The sequence below is a fragment of the Lissotriton helveticus genome, chromosome 2_1 (assembly GCF_964261635.1).
Source record: "Lissotriton helveticus chromosome 2_1, aLisHel1.1, whole genome shotgun sequence".
In the NCBI taxonomy this organism is placed as follows: Eukaryota; Metazoa; Chordata; class Amphibia; order Caudata; family Salamandridae; genus Lissotriton; species Lissotriton helveticus.
Window position 1 is genome coordinate 1,272,237,537 of NC_136059.1, and position 21,081 is coordinate 1,272,258,617.

The following is a 21,081-nucleotide window of genomic DNA, read 5'->3' on the forward strand; positions in this document are numbered from 1 at the left end:
CATTCGAAACAGTCCGCAGCGGCCGCCGTCTTGTGTCTCGGTAGGATCGAGACACAAGAGGTGGCAAAAAACAAAGGGGGAAATTACCAAAAGGGGGCAGGGTACACCCCCCCTAGGGCCATAAAAGGGTCCCTCGGGTAAAAAAAAAAAAAAAAAAAATTTCGATTTTTGCGGGGGGAGCGCCCGGTACGCGCACCGGGAAGCGTACCAGGGAGCGTACCATGGGGAAAAATAGTGAAAATAATAGTGTAAAATAATCATTTTGAGTGATTACAGGTAGGGTAGCTCTGAAAAGAGCTTTTGGGTTCTGTGGCTGTTTTAGGTACCTACAAGTACGTCCCACACACACCCACATGCACACAACCCCACACCCCCAAAACCCACACACACCTCACACACGCACACCTCCACCCACACCGAAACACCCCACACCCCCACACCGACACCTTACACATCCACACCCACACCCACACACCCCACACACCCACACACACACCTCACCCCCCCAACACACACACACACACACACGCACACACAGATACCTCACAGACACACCCCACACATCCCACAGACACCCCCCCCCACAATCAATCAATCATGACATTTGTATAGCGCACTACTCACCCGGGAGGGTCTCAAGGCGCTTAGGGGGAGGGGTATGCTACTGCTCGAACAGCCAGGTCTTGAGTTGTTTCCTGAAGGCGAGATGGTCCTGGGTCAGCCGAAAGTGGATGGGGAGGGAGTTCCAAGTCTTGGCAGCCAGGTAAGAGAAGGATCTACCTCCGGCGGTGGCTCTTCGGATGCGTGGTACGGCTGCGAGGGCGAGGCTGGTGGACCGTAGCTGGTGGGTGGGCGTGTAGAAGGTCAGGCGGTTGTTGAGGTACTTGGGGCCCAGGTCGTGGAGAGACTTGTGTGCGTGGGTGAGGAGCCGGAACGTGATCCTCTTGTCGACGGGGAGCCAGTGCAGGTTCCTCAGGTGGCTGGAGATGTGGCTGCGTCGGGGGACATCCAGGATGAGTCGGGCGGAGGCGTTCTGGATGCGCTGGAGTATTTTTTGTAGCTTGGCTGTGGTTCCGGCGTAGAGGGCGTTTCCGTAGTCCAGTCGGCTGGTGACAAGTGCCTGGGTGACAGTCTTCCTGGTCTCGGTCGGGATCCAGCGGAAGATCTTGCGAAGCATATGCAGGGTGTTGAAGCACGATGAGGAGACGGCGTTGACTTGTCTGGTCATCGAGAGGGAGGGGTCCAGGATGAAGCCCAGGTTGCGTGCGTGGTCGGTTGGCTTGGGTGCGGTGCCCAGGGCTGGGGGCCACCAGGAGTCGTCCCAGGCGGAGGGCGAAGATCCCAGGATGAGGACTTCCGTCTTGTCCGAGTTCAGTTTCAGGCGGCTGTCCTTCATCCACTCGGCGACGTCTTTCATCCCATCGTGTAGGCAGGTTCTGGCGGTGTTGGGGTCTCTGGTGAGGGAGAGGATCAGCTGGGTGTCGTCGGCGTAAGAGATGATGTTGAGGTTGTGCTGGCGTGCGATGTCTGCGAGAGGTTTCATGTAGATGTTGAAGAGGGTGGGGCTGAGTGAAGATCCTTGAGGGACGCCGCAGATGACTTCGGTGGCCTCGGAGCGAAACGGGGGGAGGCGGACTCGTTGTGTTCTTCCGGCGAGGAACGAGATGATCCACTCCAGTGCCTTCTCTTGGATACCGATGTTGCTGAGGCGCTGGACTAGGGTGTGGTGGCAGACCGTGTCGAACGCAGCGGAGAGGTCCAGGAGGATGAGGGCCACTGTTTCCCCGTTGTCGAGCAGGGTCCGGATGTCGTCGGTGGCTGCGAAGAGGGCGGTCTCGGTGCTGTGGTTGGCTCTGAAGCCGGACTGCGAGGGGTCGAGGGATCCGTTCGTCTCGAGGAAGGCGGTCAGCTGTCTGTTGACGATCTTCTCGATGACTTTAGCAGGAAAAGGGAGGAGCGAGATGGGGCGGAAGTTTTTGAGATCGGTGGGGTCCGCTGTAGGTTTCTTCAGGAGGGCGCTGATCTCGGTGTGCTTCCAGCTCTCCGGGAAGGTGGCGGTGTTGAAGGAGGCGTTGATGATGTTCCGGAGTTGGGGTGCGATGGTGGAGTCGCCCTTGTTGAAGACGTGGTGTGGGCAGGGGTCGGTCGGTGATCCGGAGTGGATGGTGTTCATCGTGTGGGCTGTGTCTTCGGTGGTCACCGTGGTCCAGGTGCGAAGGGTGGCGGTGGGGGGCGTTGGTTCGACGGTTGGGTGCGTGGGTGGGGCGCCGAAGCTGTTGTGGATGTCAGCGATCTTGCGGTGGAAGAACGAGGCGAGGGAGTCGCAGAGGTCTTGTGACGGAGTGATGTCGTTGGTGCCGGTGCTGGGGTTGGAGAACTCCTTGACGATAGTGAAGAGCTCTTTGCTGTCGTGGGCGTTGTTGTCCAGTCGTTCCTTCAGGGATTTCTTCTTGGTGGTGTGGATGAGCTGGTGGTGCTTGCGGGTAGCGTGTTTGAGGGCGGTCATGTTGTCGGTGGTCCGGTCGAGGAGCCAGACTTTCTCGAGGGTGCGACAGGCCTTCTTGGAGTCCTTGAGGTCGTCGGTGAACCAGGATGCCTTCTTGCTTCTGGGTCTGCTGGGTGGGTTCTTTAGTGGCACGAGGTCGTCAGCGGAGGCGGTCAGCCACTGTGTGAAGTTGCGGGCTGCTTCGTTGGGGTCCGTTGTGTTGGCGGGTGGGCTCTGGCTGAGGGAGGTGGTGAGCTGGTCTGCGGTGATCTTGCTCCAATTCCTGTGAGGTACCTGTTGCGGGTGGTGGTGGGTCGTGGATCTTTTGAAGCTGAAGTGGACGCAGCTGTGGTCGGTCCAGTGGAGTCCGGTGGCGTGGCTGAAGGTGATGTACTTGCTGGAAGAGAAGACAGGATCAAGCGTGTGGCCGGCGTAGTGGGTGGGGGTGTTGACCAGTTGCTTGAGTCCGAGGTTGGCGAGGTTTTCCAGCAGGGCGGTGGTGTTGCGGTCCTTGTTGTTCTCCAGGTGGAAGTTGAGGTCCCCGAGGAGGATGTAGTCAGTGGAAGGGAGGGCGTGCGGGCTGATGAAGTCTGTGATGTCTTCGCTGAATTGTGTGCGTGGTCCCGGGGGTCTGTAGACGAGGGTGCCTCTGAGGGTCGTCTTAGGGTCGGTGTGAATCTGGAAGTGGAGATGTTTGGCTGCGGCGAAGGAGTCGTTGGCGTCGGTCGTGATGCGGATGGTGTTCCTGTGGACGATGGCGATGCCACCTCCGGTCTGGTTGATGCGGTCCCTCCTGATGATCTTGTACCCGTCCGGGATGGCGATGGCGATGTCGGATGCAGAGGAGGCGCTCATCCAGGTTTCCGTGAGGAAGGCGACGTCCGGTGATGTAGCGTCGAGGAGGTTCCAGAGTTCCACGGCGTGTCTGTGGACGGAGCGGGTGTTGATCAGTGTGGACGGAGCGGGTGTTGATCACCACACACACACACACACACCTTACACACCCACATCCCCACCCACACCCACATACCCCACACACCTACACACACCTATACACCTCACCCCCCCACAGACACATACACACACACACCTCACAGACACACCCAACCATCCCCCACACACACCTCCCCTCCCACACATGGGGAAAACTCAGTGAAACAGTAAAATGATCATTTAAAGTGCTTAGAGGTAGGGTAGCTCTGAATAGAGTTGTTGTGTTGTGTGGGTGATTTAAGTACCAACATGTAGGTACCAATGTAGAGTTTTAAATTCAATGTACACCGTCTCCTCTGTAGATAATTTGTATGTTGTTACAGAAGTTATTGTGGTATATGGAATCCATACCATAGTCTGTCAGGAAAACAGAAACAGATCCTTTAAGTACTCCCTGAGAAGACCAACGGGATCATGGGTAGTCTACCCTGCTCCCTTATGATGTTTTAAAATTGCACAGTATATTGTAAGTTTCACTTTATACTGTAATATGAACATAATTATTTTGATAGTACTTCATGAATTAGATATAAAAATGAATAATGTCTCAAACAATTTTTAATTATTAAATAAAAATTTATTGGTCAGAATTTTCATAGTTCAATAAAACTTCCAGCATTACATCATCTGAAATCTCCTCAAACATGCATGTTTCTATGTCTTGTAAACATTCAATAAATTGTTCATCCAAAGACTGATCCATAAAATCTTCATCCAAAAAATCTTCATTTAGAAACTCCTCAGATGTAATCTCGAAGGAAATATTGATATTTTCTTGCTTCCCTTCCATTTTTTTGCTGTAAATTGCATAAAAAATAACTATATCAGTAGATTTAAGGCAGTGTTGTGTTTAAGTTCAGACAGATAGTTCTGTTTTTTTAACAATTAAGATAACTTTGGGTAGTGTATGGTAACAGGCAGGAAGTAGAAATATAAAAAAGTGCCTCTGAAGAAGCGTAAGTAAATTCATAATTATAGCAGAGAAGCCAAAGTCAATCAATAAATATAACAGAGGAGCCTATCTCTATGTATAACTATAGCAGAGGGACAGTAAATAATTATGAGAAAACGTTTTTAGAAATTAACTTAAAGTGCCCCATACAAATTATCAACTTACTTTAGAGAGAGGTGGAGAAGAAAAAATGCGAAAATCCTTTCAAGATGTACCTCAGGTAGTTGTAGTCAAAATGGCCGTGTTTCCCTCTAATTTTTCATTTAAATTCATGTACATAACCAATCAAATGACAGGAAAAATGAAAGTAACATTTTAATTGGTTGTAAATCCTAACACTTTAGATGTGTTTTTGACATGTAATTTACCTCAGGATATTTAGACAGTGCTACAGCTCAAATGGCTCAATGGAATTCCACAAATTTGGGAAAATGGTAGGGACTGGTATGTAGTATGGCCTATTCTATATTTGGTGAAAGTGTCTCCAGTGGTTTTTATGTAAATTAACTTTTATTATTTTTTGTGGAGCGCTTCCCGGTGCGCGCCCCGGTACCCGAACCGGCAGCGCTACGGGAGTCCTCCATTTTGTGTTTCGGTAGATTTGAGTCAGAAAATGGCGGACAAACAACGTTGGGAATGGGTATAAGGGGGCATGGTAGGCACTCCCTGACCCCTTAGGTTTTCTGAGTGGGGCTTAGGAGGACCATATAGGCGGGGAAAAAAAAAATTGCGGGGCGAGCGCCCGGTACGCGCACCGGGGAGCGTACTTTGGTGAAAAATAGTGAAAAAAGTTAGAAAAAGATAATCATTTGGAGTGATCAGAGGTAGGGTAGCCCTGGCAAGAGCTTTTGGGTTCTGTGGCAGATTTAGGTACCTACAAGTAGGTACCAATGCACAGTCTTAAATTCAGGAGGAATATTCTATTCCCTTCATCTGAGAAGTGCACACCATCTTCTCTGTAAATATCTTGCATGTTGTAACGCAAGTTGTTGTTGTATATTGAACCCATTCCATAGTCTCTCATGTAAGCAGAAACAGATTTATTCACATGTTTCCGTGCTTTCTCAAATTGTGGACAAAATTGGTTGGACCACTTCCATTTGTCTTTGGCATATATTGGAATATACCAAGGCAGTTTGAGGAAAAAATGACATCAATTGTTCAAAGGTGTCCTTTAAAAGCATTTCCAGACCTACCCCAGTCAAAGTGCCCAAGTCATTTTCTCCACAGTGCACAATTAAGAGGTCAGGGTGTGGCAAATGCAAAAAGGTTTTCACCAATGGAATCAATTGGTGACATTTTAATCGTCTCTGGCCAATCTATTTAATCTTCACATTTGGTAAATCAAGGTTGTGAAAATTTCTGTTAGCTGCATACCTTTGAGCCCAGTGGATATAGCTATGTCCAATAATCCAAACAGAATACATGGTGAGAGGAGATTCTGGTGCAGTCAGATGAAGTGTGGGAAAGAAATGGCAGTTGGAACAATAGGAGTTTGCAAAAAAAAAAAATGTAGACTTTCAGTGCTCTTGAATCAGAAGCAATGATTGGTAGAATGAGATAGTTGAAAACTGAAAGTTAGGGTGCATGGTTGTGTTCTGTGTAAGAAGTAATTTGAATGGCTAAAAAAAAGTCATTTAAAGAAACCTTGCACCAGAAAAGCTGGTGTATTCGCAGGTCAAACATCCTTGCTGAGGTGATTTGCAACATTGTAGAATAAACTGTTAACCCTGGGAGCTCAGTGAGGAGGGAGTTGCTATGGTAACAGGTAGAAAGGGCTGAGGTGGGGAAGGGTGTTGGTTTGAAAATACAGAGGGAAGAGTTTTGATTGGTTACCATGAGCAATATGTGTGTAGAATTAGAGGTTTTCTGTGCCTTTATGGTTTGCAGTGCCTGGAGAACATACCTTTTGCTCTGCTAAAGAAATATTGGTGTGTGTATCTGACACTGTTCTGAATCTCCTAAAATATTTGTTAAGATGAGTTATGATTCATTTAATATACATAGAGACTTGAATACTCTATGGAGAAGATTTCGAAGCAAATTGTGGTTTTTTAATGTTGCTTTGTGTCATGCTTTTTGATAATGCTTGGTAAAAAGTTTTTACTGCATAGAGGAATTGTATTTTGTAAAATTGTGAAGTTTTAGTAGTGACATGGAATGCTTCTACATAGGACCTGTGCTGTGTTTTTTAAATGTGATGTCAAAAACGATTTTGGGAAAAATGAATGGCTTTTACATTTTTTAAAAGGAATAAAGAATGTGTGCATGTTTAAAGAAATAAATTTGACTCTTTACAATGATGTTACCTGTGTTAACTCAGTGTAGGAAGCATATTGAGTTTGTTTGCATAGAGGAATTGTATTTTGTAAAATTGTGAAGCTCCATGTGAAAGCGTTTGCCTCAGTCTTATCCCTGCTGTGAGGCAGATGCTTGTACATAGCATCTGTGCTGTGTTTCCTAAATGTGTTTTATCTTTTTATATATATATATTTATATATATAATATAATGTGGCGCAGAGGTTTAAAAAGTGACGCATCTTACTAAATGCGTCACTTTTTAAATATGGTGCAAAAAGGTACATGTTTGGGCTTTCCTGGGGAGCGTAGGTGGTGAGGCTTGTATCTAAGAGTGCAGTGGACTAGGCTTCATGAAGCCTATCCCCGTCTGCATTCTTAGACACAGGTGTCAATTTGACTCTTAAAATGATGTTACCTGTGTTAACTCAGTGTAGGAAGCATATTGAGTTTGTTTGCATAGAGGAATTGTATTTTGTAAAATTGTGAAGCTCCATGTGAAAGCTTTTGCCTCAGTCTTATCCCTGCTGTGATATGATATAATATGAATGGTTTTCACGTTTTTGAGTATAATGTGGTGCAGAGGTTTAAAAAGTGATGCAACTAACTACATGCGTCACTTTTTAAATATGGTGTAAAAAGGTACATGTTTGGGCTTTCCTGGGGAGCGTAGGTGGTGAGGCTTGTATCTAAGAGTGCAGTGGACTAGACTTCATGAAGCCTATCCCCGTCTGCATTCTTAGACACAGGTAACAATTTGACTCTTTACAATGATGTTACCTGTGTTAACTCAGTGTAGGAAGCATATTGAGTTTGTTTGCATAGAGGAATTGTATTTTGTAAAATTGTGAAGGTCCATGTGAAAGCGTTTGCCTCAGAATTATCCCTGTTGTAAGGCAGATGCTTGTACATAGGATCTGTGCTATTTTGGGGAAAATGAATGGTTTTTACATTTTTGAGTATAATGTGGCGCAGAGGTTTAAAAAGTGACGCATCTAACTACATGCGTCACTTTTTAAATATGGTGCAAAAAGGTACATGTTTGGGCTTTCCTGGGGAGCGTAGGTGGTGAGGCTTGTATCTAAGAGTGCAGTGGACTAGACTTCATGAAGCCTATCCACGTCTGCATTTTTAGACACAGGTGTCAATTTGACTCTTTACAATGATGTTACCTGTGTTAACTCAGTGTAGGAAGCATATTGAGTTTGTTTGCATAGAGGAATTGTATTTTGTAAAATTGTGAAGCTCCATGTGAAAGCTTTTGCCTCAGTCTTATCCCTGCTGTGAGGCAGATGTTTGTACATAGGATCTGTGCTATTTTGGGGAAAATGAATGGTTTTTACATTTTTGAGTATAATGTGGCGCAGAGGTTTAAAAAGTGACGCATCTAACTACATGCGTCACTTTTTAAATATGGTGCAAAAAGGTACATGTTTGGGCTTTCCTGGGGAGCGTAGGTGGTGAGGCTTGTATCTAAGAGTGCAGTGGACTAGGCTTCATGAAGCCTATCCCCGTCTGCATTCTTAGACACAGGTGTCAATTTGACTCTTTACAATGATGTTACCTGTGTTAGCTCAGTGTAGGAAGCATATTGAGTTTGTTTGCATAGAGGAATTGTATTTTGTAAAATTGTGAAGCTCCATGTGAAAGCTTTTGCCTCAGTCTTATCCCTGCTGTGAGGCAGATGTTTGTACATAGGATCTGTGCTATTTTGGGGAAAATGAATGGTTTTTACATTTTTGAGTATAATGTGGCGCAGAGGTTTAAAAAGTGACACATCTAACTACAAGCGTCACTTTTTAAATATGGTGCAAAAAGGTACATGTTTGGGCTTTCCTGGGGAGCGTAGGTGGTGAGGCTTGTATCTAAGAGTGCAGTGGACTAGGCTTCATGAAGCCTATCTCTGTCTGCATTCTTAGACACAGGTGTCAATTTGACTCTTTACAATGATGTTACCTGTGTTAACTCAGTGTAGGAAGCATATTGAGTTTGTTTCCATAGAGGAATTGTATTTTGCAAAATTGTAAAACTCCATGTGAAAGCTTTTGCCTCAGTCTTATCCCTGCTGTGAGGCAGATGTTTGTACATAGGATCTGTGCTATTTTGGGGAAAATTAATGGTTTTTACATTTTTGAGTATAATGTGGCGCAGAGGTTTAAAAAGTGACGCATCTAACTACATGCGTCACTTTTTAAATATGGTGCAAAAAGGTACATGTTTGGGCTTTCCTGGGGAGCGTAGGTGGTGAGGCTTGTATCTAAGAGTGCAGTGGACTAGGCTTCATGAAGCCTATCCCCGTCTGCATTCTTAGACACAGGTGTCAATTTGACTCTTTACAATGATGTTACCTGTGTTAACTCAGTGTAGGAAGCATATTGAGTTTGTTTGCATAGAGGAATTGTATTTTGTAAAATTGTGAAGCTCCATGTGAAAGCTTTTGCCTCAGTCTTATCCCTGCTGTGAGGCAGATGTTTGTACATAGGATCTGTGCTATTTTGGGGAAAATGAATGGTTTTTACATTTTTTAGTATAATGTGGCGCAGAGGTTTAAAAAGTGACGCATCTAACTACATGCATCACTTTTTAAATATGGTGCAAAAAGGTACATGTTTGGGCTTTCCTGGGGAGCGTAGGTGGTGAGGCTTGTATCTAAGAGTGCAGTGGACTAGGCTTCATGAAGCCTATCCCCGTCTGCATTCTTAGACACAGGTGTCAATTTGACTCTTTACAATGATGTTACCTGTGTTAACTCAGTGTAGGAAGCATATTGAGTTTGTTTGCATAGATGAATTGTATTTTGTAAAATTGTGAAGCTCCATGTGAAAGCTTTTGCCTCAGTCTTATCCCTGCTGTGAGGCAGATGTTTGTACATAGGATCTGTGCTATTTTGGGGAAAATGAATGGTTTTTATATTTTTGATTATAATGTGGCGCAGAGGTTTAAAAAGTGACGCATCTAACTACATGCGTCACTTTTTAAATATGGTGCAAAAAGGTACATGTTTGGGCTTTCCTGGGGAGCGTAGGTGGTGAGGCTTGTATCTAAGAGTGCAGTGGACTAGACTTCATGAAGCCTATCCACGTCTGCATTTTTAGACTGAGGTGTCAATTTGACTCTTTACAATGATGTTACCTGTGTTAACTCAGTGTAGGAAGCATATTGAGTTTGTTTGCATAGAGGAATTGTATTTTGTAAAATTGTGAAGCTCCATGTGAAAGCTTTTGCCTCAGTCTTATCCCTGCTGTGAGGCAGATGTTTGTACATAGGATCTGTGCTATTTTGGGGAAAATGAATGGTTTTTACATTTTTGAGTATAATGTGGCGCAGAGGTTTAAAAAGTGACGCATCTAACTACATGCGTCACTTTTTAAATATGGTGCAAAAAGGTACATGTTTGGGCTTTCCTGGGGAGCGTAGGTGGTGAGGCTTGTATCTAAGAGTGCAGTGGACTAGGCTTCATGAAGCCTATCCCCGTCTGCATTCTTAGACACAGGTGTCAATTTGACTCTTTACAATGATGTTACCTGTGTTAGCTCAGTGTAGGAAGCATATTGAGTTTGTTTGCATAGAGGAATTGTATTTTGTAAAATTGTGAAGCTCCATGTGAAAGCTTTTGCCTCAGTCTTATCCCTGCTGTGAGGCAGATGTTTGTACATAGGATCTGTGCTATTTTGGGGAAAATGAATGGTTTTTACATTTTTGAGTATAATGTGGCGCAGAGGTTTAAAAAGTGACACATCTAACTACAAGCGTCACTTTTTAAATATGGTGCAAAAAGGTACATGTTTGGGCTTTCCTGGGGAGCGTAGGTGGTGAGGCTTGTATCTAAGAGTGCAGTGGACTAGGCTTCATGAAGCCTATCTCTGTCTGCATTCTTAGACACAGGTGTCAATTTGACTCTTTACAATGATGTTACCTGTGTTAACTCAGTGTAGGAAGCATATTGAGTTTGTTTCCATAGAGGAATTGTATTTTGCAAAATTGTAAAACTCCATGTGAAAGCTTTTGCCTCAGTCTTATCCCTGCTGTGAGGCAGATGTTTGTACATAGGATCTGTGCTATTTTGGGGAAAATTAATGGTTTTTACATTTTTGAGTATAATGTGGCGCAGAGGTTTAAAAAGTGACGCATCTAACTACATGCGTCACTTTTTAAATATGGTGCAAAAAGGTACATGTTTGGGCTTTCCTGGGGAGCGTAGGTGGTGAGGCTTGTATCTAAGAGTGCAGTGGACTAGGCTTCATGAAGCCTATCCCCGTCTGCATTCTTAGACACAGGTGTCAATTTGACTCTTTACAATGATGTTACCTGTGTTAACTCAGTGTAAGAAGCATATTGAGTTTGTTTGCATAGAGGAATTGTATTTTGTAAAATTGTGAAGCTCCATGTGAAAGCTTTTGCCTCAGTCTTATCCCTGCTGTGAGGCAGATGTTTGTACATAGGATCTGTGCTATTTTGGGGAAAATTAATGGTTTTTACATTTTTGAGTATAATGTGGCGCAGAGGTTTAAAAAGTGACGCATCTAACTACATGCGTCACTTTTTAAATATGGTGCAAAAAGGTACATGTTTGGGCTTTCCTGGGGAGCGTAGGTGGTGAGGCTTGTATCTAAGAGTGCAGTGGACTAGGCTTCATGAAGCCTATCCCCGTCTGCATTCTTAGACACAGGTGTCAATTTGACTCTTTACAATGATGTTACCTGTGTTAGCTCAGTGTAGGAAGCATATTGAGTTTGTTTGCATAGAGGAATTGTATTTTGTAAAATTGTGAAGCTCCATGTGAAAGCTTTTGCCTCAGTCTTATCCCTGCTGTGAGGCAGATGTTTGTACATAGGATCTGTGCTATTTTGGGGAAAATGAATGGTTTTTACATTTTTGAGTATAATGTGGCGCAGAGGTTTAAAAAGTGACACATCTAACTACAAGCGTCACTTTTTAAATATGGTGCAAAAAGGTACATGTTTGGGCTTTCCTGGGGAGCGTAGGTGGTGAGGCTTGTATCTAAGAGTGCAGTGGACTAGGCTTCATGAAGCCTATCTCTGTCTGCATTCTTAGACACAGGTGTCAATTTGACTCTTTACAATGATGTTACCTGTGTTAACTCAGTGTAGGAAGCATATTGAGTTTGTTTCCATAGAGGAATTGTATTTTGCAAAATTGTAAAACTCCATGTGAAAGCTTTTGCCTCAGTCTTATCCCTGCTGTGAGGCAGATGTTTGTACATAGGATCTGTGCTATTTTGGGGAAAATTAATGGTTTTTACATTTTTGAGTATAATGTGGCGCAGAGGTTTAAAAAGTGACGCATCTAACTACATGCGTCACTTTTTAAATATGGTGCAAAAAGGTACATGTTTGGGCTTTCCTGGGGAGCGTAGGTGGTGAGGCTTGTATCTAAGAGTGCAGTGGACTAGGCTTCATGAAGCCTATCCCCGTCTGCATTCTTAGACACAGGTGTCAATTTGACTCTTTACAATGATGTTACCTGTGTTAACTCAGTGTAAGAAGCATATTGAGTTTGTTTGCATAGAGGAATTGTATTTTGTAAAATTGTGAAGCTCCATGTGAAAGCTTTTGCCTCAGTCTTATCCCTGCTGTGAGGCAGATGTTTGTACATAGGATCTGTGCTATTTTGGGGAAAATGAATGGTTTTTACATTTTTGAGTATAATGTGGCGCAGAGGTTTAAAAAGTGACGCATCTAACTACATGCATCACTTTTTAAATATGGTGCAAAAAGGTACATGTTTGGGCTTTCCTGGGGAGCGTAGGTGGTGAGGCTTGTATCTAAGAGTGCAGTGGACTAGGCTTCATGAAGCCTATCCCCGTCTGCATTCTTAGACACAGGTGTCAATTTGACTCTTTACAATGATGTTACCTGTGTTAACTCAGTGTAGGAAGCATATTGAGTTTGTTTGCATAGATGAATTGTATTTTGTAAAATTGTGAAGCTCCATGTGAAAGCTTTTGCCTCAGTCTTATCCCTGCTGTGAGGCAGATGTTTGTACATCGGATCTGTGCTATTTTGGGGAAAATGAATGGTTTTTATATTTTTGATTATAATGTGGCGCAGAGGTTTAAAAAGTGACGCATCTAACTACATGCGTCACTTTTTAAATATGGTGCAAAAAGGTACATGTTTGGGCTTTCCTGGGGAGCGTAGGTGGTGAGGCTTGTATCTAAGAGTGCAGTGGACTAGGCTTCATGAAGCCTATCCCCGTCTGCATTCTTAGACACAGGTGTCAATTTGACTCTTTACAATGATGTTACCTGTGTTAACTCAGTGTAGGAAGCATATTGAGTTTGTTTGCATAGAGGAATTGTATTTTGTAAAATTGTGAAGCTCCATGTGAAAGCGTTTGCCTCAGAATTATCCCTGTTGTGAGGCAGATGCTTGTACATAGGATCTGTGCTATTTTGGGGAAAATGAATGGTTTTTACATTTTTGAGTATAATGTGGCGCAGAGGTTTAAAAAGTGACGCATCTAACTACATGCGTCACTTTTTAAATATGGTGCAAAAAGGTACATGTTTGGGCTTTCCTGGGGAGCGTAGGTGGTGAGGCTTGTATCTAAGAGTGCACTGGACTAAACTTCATGAAGCCTATCTACCTCTGCATTTTTAGACACAGTTTGCATAGAGGAATTGTATTTTGTAAAATTGTGAGGTTTCAATAATGACATGGAATGCTTGTACATAGGAAATGTGCTGTATTTCCTTAATGTGATGTCAAAAACGATTTGGGGCAAAATTAATGGCATTTACATTTTTGAGTATAATGTAGCGCAGAGGTTTAAAAAGTGATTTATCTACCTACATGCGTCACTTTTTAAATATGGCGTATTTGGTGTAGGTGGTGAGGCTTGTGTCTAAGAGTGCAGTGGATTAGGCTTCATGAAGCCTATCCCCGACTGCACTCTTAGACACTGGTGTCAGTTTGACTCTTTACAATGATGTTACCTGTGTTAACTCAGTGTAGGAAGCATATTGAGTGTGTTTGCATAGAGGAATTGTATTTTGTAAAATTGTGAAGCTCCATGTGAAAGCGTTTGCCTCAGTCTTATCCCTGCTGTGAGGCAGGTGCAAGATTTTGATGTAACAGTGTCCTAAAAGTGATGCAGTGAAATCTCATAGATTTTATTGCGTCATTATTACGAGGCTTTTTGGGGAGAAATGACCCCTCTGTGTACATTACACTTGACAGAGGTATAAAGCGGTGCAGGGGTTTAAAAAATGACGCATCTAACTACATGCGTCACTTTTTAAATATGGTGCAACAAGGCACATGTTTTATGCTGCCAATGCGTCACAAAAAGTGACGCATCAGTAGCGCAAAACTGACGCATGGCTTTATAAATGAGGCTCATCTTTTTCTTGCACACTACTCCAGTTTAGTCCTGTCCACTGCACTCTTGGACACAAGCCTCACGTTTTGTGTTCCCCTGGAGAGTCTTCATCTCATCTGCACTCCTGCTTAGGTGTAAGAATCGTATCACATGGGGAAAGCCCCATGTGAAAGCGTTTGCTTCAGTCTTATCCCTACTGTGAGGCAGGTGCAAGATTTTGACATAACAGTTTCCTAAAAGTGACGCAGTGAAATTTTATAGATTTCACTGTGTCATTATTACGAGGCTTTTTGCAGAGAAATGACCCCTCTCTGTACATTACACTTGACAGAGGTATAATGTGGTGCAAAATGTTTTAAAAATGACGCATCTACCTACATGCGTCACTTTTTAAATATGGTGCAACAAGGCACATGTTTTATGACGCCAATGCGTCACAAAAAGTGACGCTTCAGTAGCGCAAAACTGACGCATGGCTTTATAAATGAGGATCAATTATGTCATCTGTGTTACCTGAGATTAGGAAGTAGATTGTGCAGATGAGGTGAGACATGTCCAGAGGGACAGAGGAGGTGAGGTTTATGATCAAGACTGTAGTGGGAGAGAGGCCTTTCTCGGGAAGCATAGGTGGTGAAGCCTGTGTATAAGAGTGCAGTGGACTTATACACAGGTCTCATCTTCTTTGTACTTGTGGACAGAGCTGTGTTCCACTATACTCTTCAATACAGGCCTCACCTTTTGTGCACCCCTGGAGAATCCTCACCTGATCTGTAACCCTGAATAGATCGTTTGCTTTTTGTCATTGCTTTGTTGTTTGGTAATAGTGGTCTATAATGTGCTATTTCTTTTTTTAACACAGATTGAAATCAAGATTTGAAGAGTAAGCAAACATGCCCACAAGGGAAAGGAAAAGAAAATAATGTAACCGCCAAAAATCAAAAACAGCAATGAAATTACAGCACTCTTCCACAACAAATACTTCAAAAAACAGGAACCAAGCTCCTGGTAAGACAACTAAGTCTTTTATACGAAACATATGTACTTTAAAAAAAAATGATGGACAGCATGTAGAAAAAGAGAATGAGAGAGTAAATTTGAAAAGAAAGGAGAGACCCTCAAAGAATTCTACAACTGGAGCAGGAGAGAATAATATGTATAGGAATAGAAGGCAGAATCAGTTTAGAGACATTCGTAAACGAATGTTTCGCAATAGGGTGGTTTTAAATTTGTTAAAAAACATTAGGAAAGGTAAACAGAGAGCTGCTTTGTATAAGAAAAAGAAAAGTGTAGAGAAGATTGTTGATCAGGCTTTTGAAGTTAAGAAAAAATTATTTATTTTAATAATCAATAGAATTAGGACACTTAACAAGACAATTGTTGTTTTCAAATCAAACAGTAGATGGAAAAGAGTAATTAATCGGACTAATTTTTGTAAAGTTTTTTCGGGAGAATGGATGCACAGTTCAAGTTGTGAGCCATTTTTTAATGAGGAGAGTTACTTCCAGGATAATGATTTAGTGCATGCAGTTGACACCTGTGGTCGAGCGTATGAAGTAAAAGACGGTTGTCCGATTGAAAAAGAGAAACTTGTGCCTAGAGAACCAGAAGAGGTGTTAACTGATGAAGTTTTAGGGAGACATACTAAGGGTCCAGTGTACACTTGGAAGTGTAGTAGTATTTGTAGTGTGCGACAGGAATCAATTGATTTGTTTTGTAATTTCTTACGTACATATAGTAAGAAAAGTCTAAAGCAGAAAGTGAAGTTGTTGCAAGACTTAGATCCTTGCAGAGTGAGAGAAAACACAGGTTTGCAAGGGCATTCACTGGCTTGTCTTTCTAGAAAAGTCTGTCAGACTGTTTTTCATCATTTTAGGATGTTAGCAGTGCATCATACCAAAATGAGGAAATTAGTGAGAATGTTGTATTATGCAAAAAGTCCAGCACTTAAGCTTAAACAATTAAACAGTGCTCTTTTGCATGGAACTGAATTAGATGTGAAGAAGATTTGTGAAGAAATTGAGATTTGTTATTTTCGTGAAAAAGAGGACAGTGTAGAAATTGACACAGCAATTCAGGGTAATGTGGAAGACAATGTACAGATTTCAAATACAGAAAAGTTTGAGCAGGAAATTACCAGGTTTAAGATGAAATCAAGTGAAAGGCCTAATTTTTCTTGTGTGTGTTGTCGACGAAGTCATTATAAGCATCAAACTAGATTAGTTGATTTATATGTAAAAAGTGAAAAGATGAATAATTATGAGTGGAAAGATTTTGCAACTTATTTGTGGGTGGAGAATTGTTTTGATTTGAGTTCTGATCAGCGTATTTGTAAATATTGTTATGATAAATTAAATCAAAACAGAATGCCTGCTAGAGCTGTTCATAATAATCTGGAGTTGGTAGACATTCCCCGTGAATTTATGGATTTAAATACATATGAGTCTATTTTGATTCAATGTCTCCATCCTTTTCAGGCAATTGTTCGCATGGAGCCTAAGATAGGGAAATTGCCTCCTACAGATTTGCAGAGAGGATTAAAGGGAAGAGTTGTTTATTTGCCTCTAGATTTAAAAAAAAAATATTGATACAATTGGTATAGAAAAAGTAGAAGAGGAACCTTTAGTTATTCTAGTTAATGGGGTTCCGACAAAGAGTAAAACAATCTGGCAAGATTTAGTGGATGTTAGGAAAGACAAAAAGGCAACGTTGTATTTAGTCAAAAACAATGAGTATTACAAAGATGTATGTGTTGCAGCAGAGGAAACAGCTGCAGATGAAGACAGTGATTGTTCAGGCGGCCAAATTGAAAAAGTTGATGTGTCTAGAAGTGAAGAAATATATGAACATTATACTGTTCATCCTTTGCATTCCAAAGAAGTAATGGGGAATGCAATTGAATTGTTTCAAATGAAAGCAGCAAAAGGAAGTCCCATTAGTGTATGGGAACAAAGTTTGGAAGCTCGTTGTTTTCCACAGCTATTTCCAACAGGTCGAGGTGGACGATATGACGATCGACCACTTCAAATTCCTGCATCTGAATATCGAACTGTAAGATTATATGCTGAAAATCCAAGGTTTCATCAATGCATTCCCTATTTGTTTCATCTACTGTATGAAAGTGACTTGTCTGGGCTTTCTTATGCAGTAAACCATATACTGAAAAGTGGAGCACATCTGCAAAATGTTTCGCCGAGGGACGTTATGGAGAAAGTGAATCTGCAAGATAATATTTTAGAATCTCATCTAATCATCTCATGGCATGTCAGCATGGTACAAATGAGTATTGGTACCGTCGCCATGGGGAATTGAAATGTATGCTAAGAAACTTAGGAACTCCTACATGGTTCCTCACTCTTAGCTGTGCCGAGTATGCATGGGAGGACTTACTTCAATTTCTACGAGAGGCAAATGCAAATATACAAAATATAGAATTCAAAACACCTGGAGAACTGTGTTTTTTGGATCCAGTGAATGTATGCAGATATTTCAATCATAGATTTGAAGCTATGATGTCTTTCATTACCAACAAAAAAAATCCTCCCCTTGGAGAGGTTTTGGATTTCTTTTGGAGAAAGGAGTACCAAGCGAGAGGTGCTCCTCACATACATATGTTGTAATGGATTAAAGATGCATCCAAATTTGGAAAAGATTCGAATGAGACAGTGATGAGCTTCATTGAAGAGTATTCAACATGTGCTGTTCCGAAAACTACCGAAGAAAACTGTTTAAGGCAACAAGTTTTACGCTTTCAATCCCATCGTTGTGGAAAGTACTGTCGTCGAAAATTCAGAAACAAGGACAAGTTCTACACCAAAATGTCGTTTCGGTTTTCCACGACAAGTGATTTCTAAAGGAAGAGTAAATAATTTGATGTCTTCTCTGCGACATACTGTGACGAGGAAATCACCAAAAAATACATACAATTTAAAAAGAAACGAAGAGTCCAAGTACATCAACGACTACAACCCAGTGATTTTGTCCATGTGGAATGCTAACATGGATATTCAGTTCGTTGCTGACAACTCTATTGCTGTGTCTCGATATGTGACGTCTTACATCACAAAAAAAGAAAAGACAGAACTGAAGGAAATGTGGGAGGACATTTCACATGAAAAGAGCCTAAGCAAGATATGATACAGTTACAGTCTGAAGATGTTGTCGCATCGAGAAATTGGAGCATATGAATGTTCTGATCGATTGTCGTCAGCAAGTCTCTATGCCAAATCTAGAACCATCATTTGGGTGAGTCTAGGTCTTGCTGCAACACAAAATCGAGTTTTGAAATCTGTACAAGAGATAGAGTATTTGGCGGAGAAAGAACCAGAAAGTACAGATATTTTGAAGACAAACATGTTGGATACATACTATCCAAATAGAAGTCCTCATCTTGAGAACGTTTGTCTCTACGAAGTTCTTCAAAGCTATATTTATAAGAGGAACATCAGAGAAGATATCAATAATGGAATTTGCTGTCATTGGATGTGAAGGATGTCTAGTGAAACAGAGAAAAGGTCATTTGATTAATCGTCGAAAATTGAGTTGTGAAAATCCAGACAAAAGAGAATTTTACTATTTGGCTCTTTTGCAACTCTTTAAACCATGGCGAGAAGAAGAGGAACTACTTGGAGATTTTCTCTGTTATGAAGACTCTTTTAATGCTACGAAGGATACCATAGAATGTCCTGTTTTTCCAAATTATCTGCAAATGTTGAATGAAGAAATAGAGCAAGAAGCAAAAATTGCTGCAGAGATTGCGAGAGACAGTTCTCAAGGCAGTCAGAGTTCTGCTTCATTGAGTCAGGATCCACTAGGAGGACCAATTATCCAAAATGAAGCTGCCACTGCCATGGATGAGGTGGAAAGAGCTATGGAGCAAGCTCAAGAGGATGTAATTAATTTAGAAGATTTGGTGAAACAATTAAACGTTGAGCAGAAACTGATATATGACAAAGTCACAGAACAGCTTGAACATGGATTGAGTCATGAGAAGAAAGAGTGCTCATGTACATCATTTAAGCCTGTCCGACTGTATGTGAGTGGAGAAGCGGGAACTGGAAAAAGTTTTCTGATTAAAGCAATTGCATCTTATCTGCAGAAAAGGACTGAATCGCCCCTGTCTTGTGTTGTTACCGCTCCAACTGGGCTGGCAGCACATAATATTAAAGGGATTACTTTACATCGTTTACTGATGCTGCCAGTGGAGCATGATAACAAATTTCAATATCACAAGCTATCTGGAGATGCATGTTCCGAAGTTTCGAGAGTCCTGAAGAAAATGAAACTTCTTATCATTGATGAAGTAAGCATGGTGTCAAATATAATGCTTGCTTTTGTGCATTTGAGAATGCAAGAAATTCTTAGAACAGACTATGATGTTTTATTTGGAGGAAAACATATTATTGTTTTTGGAGATCTTCTGCAGTTGACTCCAGTGAAAGGACAACCTGTGTTCAAAATGCTCATGCATGAAGATACCAGGAAGTGCCTAGGAAGCATTGGAAACGTTAAACTTCAAATATGCAGAACTGCTTCAAAATATGCGGCAGGCAAAGGATGAAGATTATAAAAATATTTTAGAAGACGTAAGAGTAGGAAAAATAAGTGAGCAAGGGAAAGAAGCATTACATGGACGGTTAATTTCCAATTTGTACCCAAATGAAAACATTCTTCCAGAGAATATTTTTAAGAAAATTAACGAGAGGAAATCTGCCATATATTTGATGCCTTTATCAGGATTGTACTTGATTGAGTGTGATGAAACAAAGATTTGTGCTGATCTAGATTGTGTTAAAGAATACAATAGGTTAAGAAGAGAGTATGCTCCACATTTGCCTCACTATCCTCTGATTGAAAAACTTGTGGTAGGCCGAAAAAGAAGAAATGAGAGTAATTGCAGTGAGGTAGTGGCAAAAAGACAAAAAGTAGCTGAAATTGTAATTGTAAGGAGAAGGAAAAAGGATTCTGTTGAGGATGTTGTTGGATTTCAGTTTGAAAACAGTTCTGGTGTCAACTGCTATGCTAATGTAGTAGTTAATGTTGTTTTTTTTCTTCAAAATTTACAAAAACAGATTGTCGAAAATCGGGAACAAACATTGTGCTGTTTATTGAATTCTGTGTTAGAGAAATGTAGTAGTGATAGAGGAAAAATAGAAAGTGTTACAGAAATTAGAAATCTTGTAGACATATGTTCAGGTCAAAATCAATTTTCACAGATAATTCAGCAGGATTGTCAGGAATTTTTAATGTATATGTTTGATGTATTGGAAGATGAAGGAGTAGATATAAAAAATCTTTTTAACCTTTCTTATCAATGGCAACATGACTGTGATAACTGTGCTTCATCAAGTACTACTAGAATAGACTCTGAAAGATTTATATATTTGACTTTACCAGACTGCAAATCAGTGCCTTTTAATAATCTAGTTAAAGCAGCGGATCACAATATGGTGTGTACCCAATGTAAGTCTACAATGCTGTCCACATTATTTCTACAAAATTATGGTCACTATGTCATTTTAATGTTCCAATGATGTAGACCTGATGGAACTAAATTGACAACTTCTATTAAAAATTTCGGGGCTTCTCAGTTATCGATATCAGGAAGAACCTTTGCAACTGCAGCTTTTATTTTTCATGATGGTCCTTCTACAACATCAGGGCATTACACATGCTATTTAAAAACTTCTAAAGGTTGGACCTAATGTAACGACACTCATTTGACTTTCAAACAACGTTTGCCTTTTGGCTTTATAAATTCATACCTAGTGTTTTTACAGCCAAAATTTAGGTAAAAGTAATTGGCCAATGAAGACGGGAGCAGTTACTAAAGGTTATTTTGCTGTTTAAAAATATATTCTGAGTAAAAGTGATCCAGGCAATATAAAAAAATGACTTGTCATATAGGTACTGTAAGTGGATCTCATAGTTAGTGATATTAGTATTATAAAAAATGATGAACATGAGTGAGTCAGAGATGGTTTTACAAATACTTGAATATTGTGAAAATGTT